This window comes from Dendropsophus ebraccatus, chromosome 7, assembly GCF_027789765.1.
Source record: "Dendropsophus ebraccatus isolate aDenEbr1 chromosome 7, aDenEbr1.pat, whole genome shotgun sequence".
Lineage (NCBI taxonomy): Eukaryota > Metazoa > Chordata > Amphibia > Anura > Hylidae > Dendropsophus > Dendropsophus ebraccatus.
This window is the reverse complement of record NC_091460.1, coordinates 72,157,466-72,171,853: the sequence shown is the minus strand read 5'-3', so window position 1 is coordinate 72,171,853 and position 14,388 is coordinate 72,157,466. Positions and strand designations below refer to the sequence as shown.

Genomic DNA, 14,388 nt, shown 5'->3' with positions numbered 1-14,388 from the left:
AAGTTAAAAAAATCTTGTTGAAAAGCTGCAGTTAGGGATGGTCCAAACCTGCCGAGGTTCGGGTTCATATGAACCTGAACTCTCAGCAATGATTCCCGCTGTCTGCCTGCTCCGTGCAGCGGGTGGATACAGCCGGAGGACCCCCTGAAAAACTGGGATACAGCCATAGCCATATGCTGTATCCCAGTTTTCCAGGCGGTCCTCGCGCTGTATCCACCCTCTCCACAGAGGTGGAAGACAGCGGGAATCATTGCCGAGAGTTCAGGTTCGTACGAACCCGAACCTGGGCAGGTTCGGACCATCCCTAGCTGCAGTGCCCTTCAGCAAGCTTCCAAGCAAATCTGTGACCACTATACACATCCCCCCAGCCCCAAACACGCACACATATGTCCTGAGGTCCGTTCGGTAGGTGATGGAGTTATTGTACAAATCACTTTTTAATCCAGCAGCACAGTGTCAAAGAGGTATGTGTGTCCTAGGCCTGCAATGCCTCTCCCTTCCATCTTGTGTGTATCATGCCTCCCTTCCATCTTCCCTCTTTCCATCTTTAAGAATGCCCTTGGTGGAATTCCTCTTCCTTGTCCTGTCATTACTGTGCCCTGCTACAGCACATGTGCATGATTTTGACAAACAGTTCCTAATAATGGGGAGGGTGGGAAGGAGGAATGGAAAGGCATAGCAGATCTAGGGCATGGGTGCTCTTTGTCACATCTCTTTGACATAACATGCTGAACAGACCCCAAGACAGATCAAGCAGGTTAGGGGGGTCACTGTGGGTACAGATGTGCTTTAAAGGGAATCTGTCAGCTCCCAGTCCCTACCTGAGGTGTTGACAGTATGCTGTCCTTTGCAGTACCCCAGGGGAATGGTATATTTTAGTAATTTGTCCGTGGAGTAGATTATGCACAATTTCAGGTCAGCTCCTACTGTAATGAAGAGACAAAGGGGAGTTGTGGCTCAGCATTTGTGCCGTACTCTTGCACTCCTTACCACTCCATCCTCCTCCCTCTTCATGAATAATCTCTGCTGTCCAGTCTCCTGCTCTCTTATGCTGTTAGCTTGTGTTTCTGTTTGCAGATCAGTCCTCTGTAGGCGGTTTATGTCTGAAAGAAACACTCAGATATAGTTGAATCTTCTAACCCAAATGGGTTGGAACCATGGTCAAGGCTATGGTCATGGTCACCTGTATAGAGACCAACAACTGTTTTTTTTCCCCCTTGGCTTTATTCCTCTGATGGAAATTAAATATAGTTTTTAGTTTATAGGTTTTTTCCCCTCATTACTGTATAATTTTTAAAAGTGCAAAGAATTGCCAATCAGGAAAAAATTGGATTTTAAATTAAAATTAGATTTAAAATTCATTTTTTTTTTAAATAAAATAATGAGAAAAAATAATAAGACAGCTATATTTAATTTTCATTAGGGTAATCGAACCAAGGGAAAAAACTGGTGTTCTCTACACAAATGATTTACCCCTAGAACACAATTCCAACAAATTTGAGCTAGGAGATTTACCTTTATCTGAGTGTTTCAGACATAAACTGCCTACAGAGGGCTGATCTGCAATCAGAGACACTGGCTGAAAGCTGAGCGAGCAGGAGGCCAGGCAGCATTGATTATTCATGAAGAAGAGGGAGGAGGAAGGAGTGGTGAGGTGAGCCAGACTGTGGCACAAACGCTGAGCCACAACTCTTCTTTGACTCTTCATTACAGTAGGAGAGGTGAGATTGTGCATAATCCATGCCACAGACAAATTACCAAAAGGCACCATGCTCCTTGGGGGACTGCTAAACTATAGCATACTGTCAGCACCTCAGGTAGGGCCTGGACACTGCATGATTCCCTTTAAGGCTGTGCAAATGCATAATGTATTTTCACAGACTTAAACCAATGAGAAAGTGGGTAAAATTACAGGTATCACTCCGGTCTTTTATTTTGTATCTGACTGGCTGAGCAGCGATAGTGAAGATGCAAAGTAGAAAACTGGAGCAGTAAATATAATTTTAACCCCAAGGATCAATTATCAGCCAAACAGGCCAAAATCACCCTGTGTAACAGGGACAGCAATCAGATAACAAACAATTAAACATTCATTCCTCGGTTGACCACCTTGTTCTGACCTGCTAAATAATTCTCTGTCTAATGTCATAATTGTACTGCTACACCCATGCTGGACAGCTTAATGTATTGGATTAGGAGCACATCTAAAGCCGACTAACCCAGATCTTACCAGTTACTTATTTCTATGAATGTTAGAACTGCAAAGGACAAAATAAACATTGCTTATTTCGATTGTTACCAATTTGAAGTGCATTAGTCAGCGAACACACGGCTCTGTACTTTCCAGGCTTTCCTGCTGATATGCTTGGCAGCAAATGGGTTACACTGCCCTCTATGTGGTCAAATAAATAATCACAATACAGTCATTAAATTGTTTTAATTTACTTCTTGGGGCTTATGAGAGCCTGGTAATAAAGCTTCCTGGTAACTTCATTATATGTTGTGCTAGTTGTGAGCCTGTAGCCCTATATTAGAGAAAACACAAAAACGCTTTTTGTTTTGTGATCTGCTCTAGATAGATAGATAGATAGATAGATAGATAGATAGATAGATAGATACTGTAGATAGATAGATAGATAGATAGATAGATAGATAGATAGATAATAACAGAGAGATAGAGATGAATGATATACTGTAGATATATATTAGACTGATAATAAAAAAGAATAGAATAATGATCAATGATAAATAGGTGAGAGAGAAGAAGAGAGAGAGGACATAGATAAATAAAAAGATAGATAGATAGATAGATAGATAGATAGATAGATAATATGTGAATATAAGTATATTCTCACAAATGTACATCTTCTTTGTTTGACCCATATTAAAACTCTCACAGCTGGGTGAGTTCTCTAACCCCATGCAGCAAATGACTGCACGTCTATTAAAGGATTACGGTGGCATTCCCATCAGTTGTATAGCCCTGAATGTAAGGAGTCCTCCTGAGTTTAGCACACTGTGCTTTACATCCTCCAGTAAATTTGCCACTGATTCCTCACAGATGTTTGATCAGTTATCCAATAGGAAATCACATCATCATCCCAATGACCCGTGGGAACTCAGAGACTTAGCGACTATTTTCCGGGACTATAAATGCTGGTAACTGAACTAGTAAGTACTTCAACATCCAGGAGGTCTCTAGATCTTATAATGCCACGTTCAAAGGATGTCCAGGTGTAAGTGCTATAAAAAAGCAAAATCTCTCTGAGAAAGGAATAGTAGCCAGAATTCCTGCTTCGAGATCTTCTTTTGTTAAGAACCACTTAGTCTTCTTATTCAGTTGTTTCTTAATGGAATTCCGAGCAGTAAAGGGGTTTATTTCTAAGTACCCCATCAATTATAGCTCTGCCATGGTCTCTATTGACAATCCAAGAGTCCTTCAATGAAGGCCTGTGCCGTACTTCAATAGAGGAAGCAAGAGAGCCGTAACTCCGCCAGGAGAGACTTAAAATGCTGAGAGAATTAGTAGGATTTTGTTTGTCTGTTGTTTCAAAGTTCTCTTTGTGGGGAAACAGGGTGGGCCGGAGGGGATTGCGCATGTCACCTGTTATCCTCTGCGGAGGTTTAAAGCAAGTGGTGATAAAGTTTATCCCCAGGGCCTGTTTGCAATCAAAGATGTCTTTCTATGCTCCTCTTGAAGACATCTCAAAGAAGTTACAAAATCCTAGGATGGATGAGTGAGCATACAGAATAGTTTATTAACAGTGCTCAAGTGATTGAAGAACAAATTTGATCATGCTTTAAACTTTCTGGCTGATGAGAGCAATTGAAATCACAGTAAAGAGAGGAGTGTGGCCTTTGATGTGCATTGGGGAAATGGATTACAGTGCAATTAAAATCCACAGAATCACTATGTCTAAACACAGGACTTTACTTCTCCGTGCCGAATGTCTTCTATATACCGGGTCGAGTCCTACAGGCAGGATAACGTCCAGATGGTTTACATAGCATATTGGCATATACAAATGAAGGAGAGCTGAATGTCATTTAACTGTTTATTATACAGACCGTGAAAATTCACTTTCAAACTTACCTTAGGTGACAGGATGAATTTGCAATATCGCAATGAGTTTCGTTGCTAACATACTCAGCTCTGCTGTATATTTATACTATAAATCCACCTGTACCAAAATTATTTGAAAAAAAAATAATAAATATATATATATATATATATATATATATATATATATATATATATATATATAAAGATTTTGGATAAACAAAGCACTAACTAAATAAAAAGGAAAATAATATTCTAACAACATTTAATGGAAACCACAGGTTTAGAATTGCAGTAATATATTAAAGGGAAACTGACAGCATGGCTATGCATATATCCATGCTGTCAGTATCCCATTGCCGACCATATAGGCAGTGTATACTTTCTTTCTGCACTGTTTTGTGATTTAGTCTGTTCCTAAAAACAATTTTTATCCCTGGGCTGACAGTGCCACACAGAGTTGTGTCTGTGGTCTGCGTATGCCCCCAAACAATTTCTGCCAGCTGCTTTCTAGCTGATGCTGCTTCTTCAAGTCGCTGCCCCTCCTCCTCTACAGTGTGAGGAGGCTGAAGATGCATATCTACAACATCCTGAAGATCCATATCTGTGCTGTCAGTTTCCTTTTAAGTTTAGCTGTACTGAGATTTAAAGGGAGCCCCAGCAGTTCTAGTATACAATGGTTAAAAGGGTTAAAAGACTTGTTCGTATTACAGATCCGTTTAGTACGATTACAGACTGATGCCCAACAAAATCTATTGTCTGTGTCTTCTATTGTACCTAGTATTGAGCAAACACTATTGTGCTCGAGTAATAAATCCCATTGAAATCAAAAGGGGACTTGAGCATTTAACCATGTAACCATGTGTAACCATGTACATCCCTTCAAAGGTCTTATTATACAAAAATTGCAATGAAAAAATGCAATGTATTAGTGCAACACACATTAGAACTCTGGTGGTATGCCGCCCATTGATACAGCATGCTCATGTAAAACTAGTTAGAGAGACACTGTCGTTCAAATTGTTTTTGCAGAAATCAATAGTCCAGGCGATTTTAAGAAACTTTGTATTTGGGTTTATTAGCCAAATCTGCCATTATCTGCATGTAAAAAGTCTTTTCCCAGCCCCCCCCCCTCCTCTCCTTTCTGTCATCCACTCCTCAGAATCAGGAAATCTTGACTGTTTTTTCATCAGTCGGATCTGCCTGGTCTATGAAGAGGGGAGGGGGGAGGGGGAAGGAGCAATATTAGCAGGCAGCTGAGAGACGAGAACAAAGAATTGCTCATCTGGGGGGCTATTCAGAGCACTAATTAGAGCTCAGAGAGGTCAGTTGTGACTGTCAGAGGAGAGAGCCCATGATGTGAATGTAAATTAACTCTTTGTTGTCCTGTTTTGCTGCTTTTACTTTCTCTCTCCATAGGAAAACCATGAAGACAGGGGGGAGAGCTTCAAACTGCTTTTTAATGATAAAAATTCATTTTTCGGCTAATAAAGCCAATTACAAAGTTTCTTAAAATCGCCTGGACTATTGATTTCTGCAATAAAAATTTTAACGACAGTGACACTTTAACCCTTTACGGACGGGGCCAATTTTTGTTTTTGCATTTTCGTTTTTTCCTCCTTGTGTTTAAAAGGCCATAGCACTTGCATTTTTCCCCCTAGAAACCCACATGAGCCCTTATTTTTTGCTTAACTAATTGTACTTTGCAATGACAGGCTGAATTTTTGCATAAAGTAAACTTCAAAACCTGAAAAAAATTGAAAAAAACGCATTTCTTTTATTTGGGGGGACTGTGTTTTTACCCTGGGGTAAAACTGACTTGTTATGAATGTTCCTCAAGTCGTTATGATTAAAACAATATATAACATGTATAACTTTTCTTTTATCTGATGACCTGTAAAAAATTCAAACCATTGTTGACAAATATTTTTTTGGCGCTTACGCCGTTTACCGTGCGAGGTCAGGAATGTGATTAATTAATAGTTCGGGCGCTTACGCACGCGGCGATAGCAAACATGTTTATTTATTTATTTACTTTTATTCAAAACATGGGAAAAGGGGGGTGATTCAAACTTTTATTAGGGGAGGGGGCTTTTTACTTATAACAATAATATATATTTTTTTTTTTACACATATACTAGAAGACCTTCTGGGGGACTTCTAGTATATACACTTTGATCTCTCATTGAGATCTTTGCTCTATAGTTATACAGCAAAGATCAATGAGATCGGCACTCGTTTGCTTTCGGCTGCTGCAGCCGAAAACAAACGAGTGCCGAGCCGGGGACGGCGCCATCTTGGAGCGGGCCCCAGCCAGCTTCAGTAACGAAGATCACTCCTCCGCGACAACATCCCGAGGGAGCGATCTCCGCCCCTAGACACCAGGGAAACGCTGGATCCGGTAATTGGATGCAGCTGTCAGCTGACAGCTGCATCTAATTACCTTATTAGCGGACACGGCGATCGGACCGTGCCCTCTAATAGCCGCAGCCCCGGGCTACATGAGGCACCCGGGACCGCGGCGGTTCAGAGCGGGGTCACCTCACGGCCCCGCTCTGAATGCCCGCACCCGCGCGAGGACGTACAGTTACGTCCTCATTTGCGAAAGGGTTGAGAAGTTAAGCCCTAAGGAAATTATTGTTGTTTGTTGGCCATACAACATTGTTAACATACAATATTCATAGACACCAGGTTTTTTGACAGCATCTATTTTATATATGGCTTATCTTCCCTAATAAAAGTAGATTAGTTTGGTAAAATTTTGTCCAAATTCTTAAGGTATAACATGCAAATTTGGCCAGTCTGTATGGACATGTAAAGGCTATGGTCACATGTCACAGATGTGTTTCCGATTATGAATTTCCCATTGTAGTTAATTGGCAAATCTTCATCAAAACTTCAGGGTGTCCACCACAACTGAATGGACCCAAATTTTACCTGATAATTTTAGCATGTCTATAGTCAGCCAGAATGTTTAGAGTATCCTTCTGCTGGGACATCCTATGTTACCATAGGGAAGGGAAATGTCTTATTGCTCATGTGTTCTGTGATAAGAATGTACAGGAATCTATTTATTGATTGCATGGTATTCATTATTATCATGGTTTTACTAATTATCAATTAGTCAGTTCTTTGTAGCAGCTCCCTGATCTGGCCAGTAGAGTTTGGTCTTAGGGCCCTATTACACAGGACGATTATCGTGCGAAAAATCATTAAATCGTTCGAATTTAAACAATAATCGCTCTGTGTAATTGCAGGCAACGATCGAAAAATCATTTGTATGTCGTTGATTGTTTATTTAGATCTGAACTTAAAATTATCGTCAATCGTTCGCTAATCGTTCACTTACTTATCGCTGTAATTCCACGTTCGTTCGCTAAAGTTCCAAGTTTTTTCACTAATCGTTCAGTGTAAGGCTATGTTCACAAAGCGTAATTAACGCTGTTGTTTTCACCCGGCCGGACACGTACGCCTAAAACTACGGCCGTAGAAATATGAGCATACGGGCTAGTCGTGAAACTACGGCCGTTGTTTAAATTTGCTTCCTAGCATGTTTCTAAGCGGGCTGACACAGGTCATTTACTTTAAATACTGCGCCCAGCCAGAGAAACCACTCAGAACATTTTTTACATTAAAATCAAGTTTAAAATTCGGCAGATATAAGTTTTACGTTCGTGGCCGCATTGAAATCCACGGCCGTTGTTGGAGCATTACCGGCCGGAAATAATTGGCATGTTTATTTTTCACGGGGCCGTATAAACAGCGTCCGCTGTCTGATACGTAGCGTGCATTGTACGACCGTAGTTCGTATATATTGCAGCCAAGTTTATAAACCTCAAAACAACGGCCGTAGTTTTGCGGCAAAGACTACGGCCGTTGTTTTACGTAGGAATAAACGATCATAGTAACGATCGCAATAACAATCATAGTAACGATCGTAACTAACGACCATCGTTCTGTGTAATATAGTGAATGATTTCAGGTTAACGATAAACAATCTTGTTTGCGATCTTTATCGTTGGTCGTTAATCGTTAAAAATCGCTCAGTGTAATAGGACCCTTATTCAGAGGACAGCCTCAAACTACATTTATAATTCTGGATTGTGTAACCCACATGAGCTTTTGTAAATGTGACATTATATTAAGTTTACCAAAATTCCCCTATTTAATTAATTTTAAAGGTAAACTTACAGTGCAATTTATGGGTAATTCTTCAAAGACATAGGAGAAATTCCACTATTTTATTCTAGGCAGAAAAAACTAAGACAGCTCAATAAGAGGATTTTACATATAGTTAAATGCTTGGTTGCTATCATGTATGAATTATATCTTTTTTGTTTAGTAAAGGTAGATTCCAGCAGCTTTGGTATTGGTGACAGTATGATGTCTGTTTCTCTCTTTTTATTAGAAAGTAAAGGATTGCTCAAAGAGTTTTCAGGTTTTTCAGATAGTTTGGTCTCCACAGTCGAGCAGCATTTGTAGAGCTGATGTACCGGATCTCCGCATACCAATTTATAAATAATTAAAGCAAGCCATAAAGTGAAACATAATGTTGAACCGTGCGATTTTATTGTTTAATGGTGTCTGCAGTGTAAGCTGTACTCCCTTTAGTTTCATTTTGTAATTATGTATTTGATTTAACCCTGTAATTTCCAATAAGCTGATTTCTGGGGTGAGGTTTCACTCAGCTTTTGAAATCAACACAGCAAGACTGCATTTATGAGTCTCTCCAATACATTGTATCCTATGTGGGAATTCATAAAGATTCATAGATAGATACAAGGTATCTAGTAGTATCTGGAATAGTTAGCCTGCAACAAATTGAAACCAGGGACCCCAACCTGTGGCCCTCCAGTTGTTTCAAAACTACAACTCTTATCATGCTTGGATAGCAAAAACACCAACTGTCAGTGAACTACAGTATTAGTCCCATCCCCATAGAATCTCTTAACTCAAGGCTACTTATATCTACTCATTAGCAGACAATGGTTTAAAGAGAAATAAAAATATTAAATATAATAAGCACATTTACATGGAATATACTGTAGCCTTGCTACACTGGAAGTTTATATGTTCACCCAGGTTTTTTTTTAGGTACTCTGGTTTTCTCCCACATTCCAAAAATATGTATTGAATCAATACTATTGATTAGTGATGAGCGAATACTGTTCGATCGAATATTCAATCAAATAGTAAGGTATTTGATCTGTCGAATATTATCGAATAGTTCGCCATATATTCGATAAATATTCGATAAGCGTTCAAATCCCCCAGCTTCCGGTTTTTACCTCCAAGTGGTCGAATAGATGTTTTTCAATAATCAAATACTTGTTCCCATAGGCTTTAATGGGATCGAATATTCGATTGAATATTCGGGAGATATTTGTACGAATATCAAATATTCGAATATTTCACTATTCGCTCATCACTACTATTGATAAATTAATGTGCAATTCATATTGTGACCCCCACTAGGCAACAGCCGTCTTGCGCACGCGTGCTTCCTGTGGCCAATGGACCCATTGGCCAGAGGAAGCATGCATGCATGCAAGAAACCGGCCATTGCCTAGCGGGATGCCCCTGCTGATCTTTGTCCACCATTGTTTGTTACCAGTGTTGTGTGCTCCACTAATAAATGACCATTGTACTGTTTGGTGAGTGCCGTTCATCTGTTCCTTATCTACTAATGTGAATAGATGTCTGCTGTATTGAAACAGAGCACCACAAAAAGGTCCACCGCTATATCCACCTGCAGCTGCATTCAACAATGCTGATTGCTCGCAATGCCTAATGGTAGCGGCAGTGTTGGGATTTCTCCTATTCGTTTTGACAATTTACATATTTATTCTGTTGTTTTCTAAGAGTTTTGTGCTTGTATTGTTTATGACATGTCAAGTAGGCATCCCATAAGTCAACTGCTAGAACCCCACAGATTCTGTCATCAGCTATCTACAGCAGTAAAGTGAGTAAAAGGAGCAGCAGCGTACATACTTGAATACCACTTTCTTTACTGTAGGGAAAAGGGAGCCTCCTACGTATGATTGGTGGTAAGACCCCCATCAATATTTATTAAGATCAAATCGTGGATAACCTTCAATGCTGCCTATTTTCATAACACTTAGAAGATCACATATTGTACTTTCATAATTTTGACATTTTTATTTAGTAAAAAACGTCAAGGACAATGAAGGGCAAGAAATAATAAACACAGAGGGACCTTATGCATACAGCGTTTTACAGTTGATCCATTATAGGAAGGGAATTCCTTACGTAAACAGTCTAGAGTGTAAGCAACAGACAAGCTGAAACAATAGGAGTAAACATACTAAGTGCATTTTCCATATCAGAGTTAAGTGCATTACGTGCAGTGATGAGAGTGATCGGAGTAGGTGTAAGTGCATTTAGTGTGGCAGAGAGGGTAATGTAATAGTTGGTCTCAATGGAGAGGTTACGGAAAAGTTTGCAAAGATTGGTCCTGCGTCAAGATTTTAAAATGAGAAAGATGATGTCTGGAAAGGATAACAAGAAGGAAATGCTGTAGGCAAGGAAATGGATGCAAGGATCTTGCATGAATAGAGTTAGCTTGAATAAAGTGCACTATATGATTATGGACTAAAACAGGGAAGGAGGATGCTGGGTAATAGAAACTGTTACCACCTTAATGAATTTAAGAACGCTTCGCTTACTAAATCACATAGCACAATTGAATCGATTTCTGGCTCAACATAACCTATCTACACTGTAATGATTTGTTCTTTGGCTGTTAAAAATGTAATATGCCATACTTTAGGTTGCCTTGGTAGATGAGGGCAGATTTCCTATATTTATTAAGCCCTAGACTTCAGAGGAGACCTCTTAAATCTGTTGTCACCCATGCCAAATAAAACTATGTGGATAAATGTGTGTCTTATCCCCCTCTAATTTATTGAAATAGAGAATAATACCTCCTTAACCCCTTCTTTACCTAGCACATTTGAGATGCTCACAGTCCACCAAGATTTTTATAAGTAGCCAGCAAGTAGTTAAAGGGGGATTCTGGAGCAATATGTTTACTTTAAAAAGGAAGTACCAGGAAAAAAAATATGTAATAATTTGCGACTGTTCCCCAGCCCATGGCATTCCAGCTCTGCAGATCTCTTTATGGGCAATTCAGTGCACAGAGGAACCTTTATGCCCCACACTGTACAGTGCAGCCACAGGCATTAACAGGAGAGGACAGCTAGTACAGACAATATAGTACAAGAAGAGAACTGGAGAAGCAGGCTCAAGCAGGGGGCATACCAGAGGCCAGACAATATAGCACAGCCACATAATACCACCGACAGCACCTGTCAGTGTGACTGTGTGCAATCCATTGTGTGCTGTAGCACAACTTTTCACAGGACTGCAACATATGAAAGTACCCATAGTGTGAAGCAGATATGCACTCTACAAAATGTAAAGTTTCTGTGTCCTAACCTGACATCCCATATTAAAAAAATTTGAAGAAAGTTTCCCTTACAATTGAAGCAGCAATGGATTTACTATGGGTACAGCTGCTGCAATTTAATTTGCCCAGCTTGAGTTGGAACCTATAATATGGTCAGTTTCTTGCTTGTGTTTACAGGGCTACGATTAAGCATCTAGTGCAGGTTTGGCTGACATATGCTGGCAATTTGGTTTGCATCTGCTACCGGAAAGGTACAGCCTGATAATATATACAGCCCTCTGTTTATTTACAGACAGTGCCTGCTGCGCGGAATAAAGGCATAGTAACCCTGGAAGGATGGAAATGAACTCTTTACTAAACATAATGTCAGCCAAAGGCTCAATGTGCAAGCAAAAAGCAAAAAAGTTCTTGTATATGTATTTCTTGGTTGAGGGTCGGAAACAGAACAAATTCACTTTCTGGCTTCTTGCTATAAGAAAAGATGTATAGTCCAGAGGGACACAAAGAAGTTTCTATATCTGAATTGAACTGTTATTTCAGACAAAAGATGTATTGTCTCTTGAAATGTGAACAAAATATTTGGAAAGTACCATGAAGATTTAATATCCATAGGTGCAACTTTTTCAGAAAAAGACTGACTGCTGATGCAGCACATTATAAGCTATACTGCTTTATACAGATTGGTGTATGATGAGGGCCATTATTACTTGTGCTTAGAGATGAACGAACCTCAAGCATGCTCGAGTCCATCCGAACCCGAACTTTCGGCATTTGATTAGCGGTGGCCGCTGAACTTGGATAAAGCCCTAAGGCTATGTGGAAAACATGGATATAGTCATTGCCTGCATCCATGTTTTCCAGACAACCTTAGAGCTTTATCCAACTTCAGCAGCCCCAGCTAATCAAATGATGATCGTTCGGGTTCAGATGGACTCGAACCCGGTTCGCTCATCTCTACTTGTGTTATAACATCTTATATTTGGTAATATATATTATATCAGATGTAATGGCACTAGACATTTCTTGCAAATCAAGTGCTGCAGGTTGTTACTCTTACATAGGATAGCCTGCCGTACATGAAAGATCCTATAAATTCTGTTAACCACATGCTTATCTCACCTTTACATCATTATTGGTAATTTGGTTATTTTAATATTAACCCCTTCCCCCAATATGACGTCCAGGGACGTCATGAAAAGCAGTGCCATTCTGCATCATGACGTCCCTGGACGTCATGCTCTCCCTGCCTCCCCCCGCTGTCCCTGGCTGAGATCGGGCAGCAGAAGTAGGCTGTGTCACACAGCCTCCTCCTGCTGCCACTGCCCAGAGAGGGGCCGTGCTCCCCCCGGGCAGTTAACCCCATAGACGCCGCGGTCGGTGCAACCGCAGCGTCTATGGGGAGATCTGCTGCTTCTCGCAGATCGGATGCTGGGAGGAGGCAGCTGCACATGCTGTGCCGCTGCTGTGCTCCTCCCAGGCACCAGCTCCCTGCCGTAGCTGACCCCGCACCCCCTCCTCCCCTTGCTCTGCCTCCCCAGCCCGCTCTCTCCCTCTCCAGGTGCCCCCCTCCCCGTGCTCCCTCTCCCCAGACCCCCCTTACCCGGAGCCACGCGAGTAATCGTGCGACTTCGGGAGGGTAACCATAGCAACCCAGATGCTTCCCAGTGCGTCTGGGGTGCTATGATTTCTAATGATCAGGCCCCTGCACTGAGGCAGGGACCTGATCATTTGAATGATCTGTCAGTATAACACTGACAGATCATTCAATATATAATGCATTACAGCACTGATCATGTGCTGTAATGCATTATATATGTGAAAAAGTGAAAGTAAAAAAAACCCACTAAGCACACACATACATACATAAATAAAGAAATATTTAATTACAATAAATAAATTAAATAAATAAATAAATACATAATTGAAATAAATAAATAAACATAAATAAATATACACATTCCCCATCCTCCCTTTATTAATGATCCCCTATAAATAAAGTACACATATGTGGTATCACCGCGTCCGTAATGACCCCATCTATTAACCCGTTACAGTAATTTTTCCACCCGATTAACGCCATTAAAAAAATCAATAAAAAACTAACAAAAATTAAAAATTTTTGTTAATCCCGCCCCCTAAAAAATATAGAAAAAACATCACATATACCCAAAAGGTGTACCACTAAAAGCATCAGCTTATGACGCATAACTCCATTGGCGAAGAAATTAAAATATTACCACTCTTACAATATGCAAGATACAGTTTTTATAGTATAAATGCCATAAACTATAACAAAAGCTATATAAAATCGATATCACTGTAATCGTACCGACCTGACAAATAACTATAACATGTCATATGCAACGTACAAAAAAAGATGAAAAACAGCTGCTAAATTGTGTTTTTTATTCGTACCATCTCATAAAAAAATTTAATAAATAATGATCAGAGTGTCACATGTCCCCCCCAATGGTACCGATGGAAACGTAAACTTGTCTTTCACAAATATTTTGGCACCCCAAGGCCTCCGTGACATGATATAATGACTATAAAAAACCTTAAATAAGAAAAGACCACAAAAATACATAAGGCTTCTGTCATGTCTGCGGCCTGTGGTTGAGTCAGGTGACGCACAGCGGCCACATATGGGGGATTTCTAGAAACATTGGAATAAGGGGAATAAACAGTGAGCTCCATTTCTCAGTAAGTATTTGCTGTGTTAGAGGAAAAAAATGGATTAAAATGGAATATCTGCCAAAAAAAAAAATCGAATTTTTAATTTCCCCTCCAACTTGCTTACATTTCTGCGAAACACCTAAAGGGTTAATAAACTTATGAAACGTTACTCTGAATACGTTGAGGGGTGCAGTTTTTACAATGGAGGGATTTATGGGGGTAA

General features: G+C 40.1%; 1 protein-coding gene across 5 annotated transcripts in view; it reads left to right on the top strand.

Annotated features, from left to right (window-relative positions):
• TENM3 (teneurin transmembrane protein 3) overlaps nt 1-14,388 on the top strand; it is a 1,065,662-nt gene that overhangs the window by 426,495 nt on the left and 624,779 nt on the right. The gene's annotated exons all lie outside the window — the stretch shown is intronic.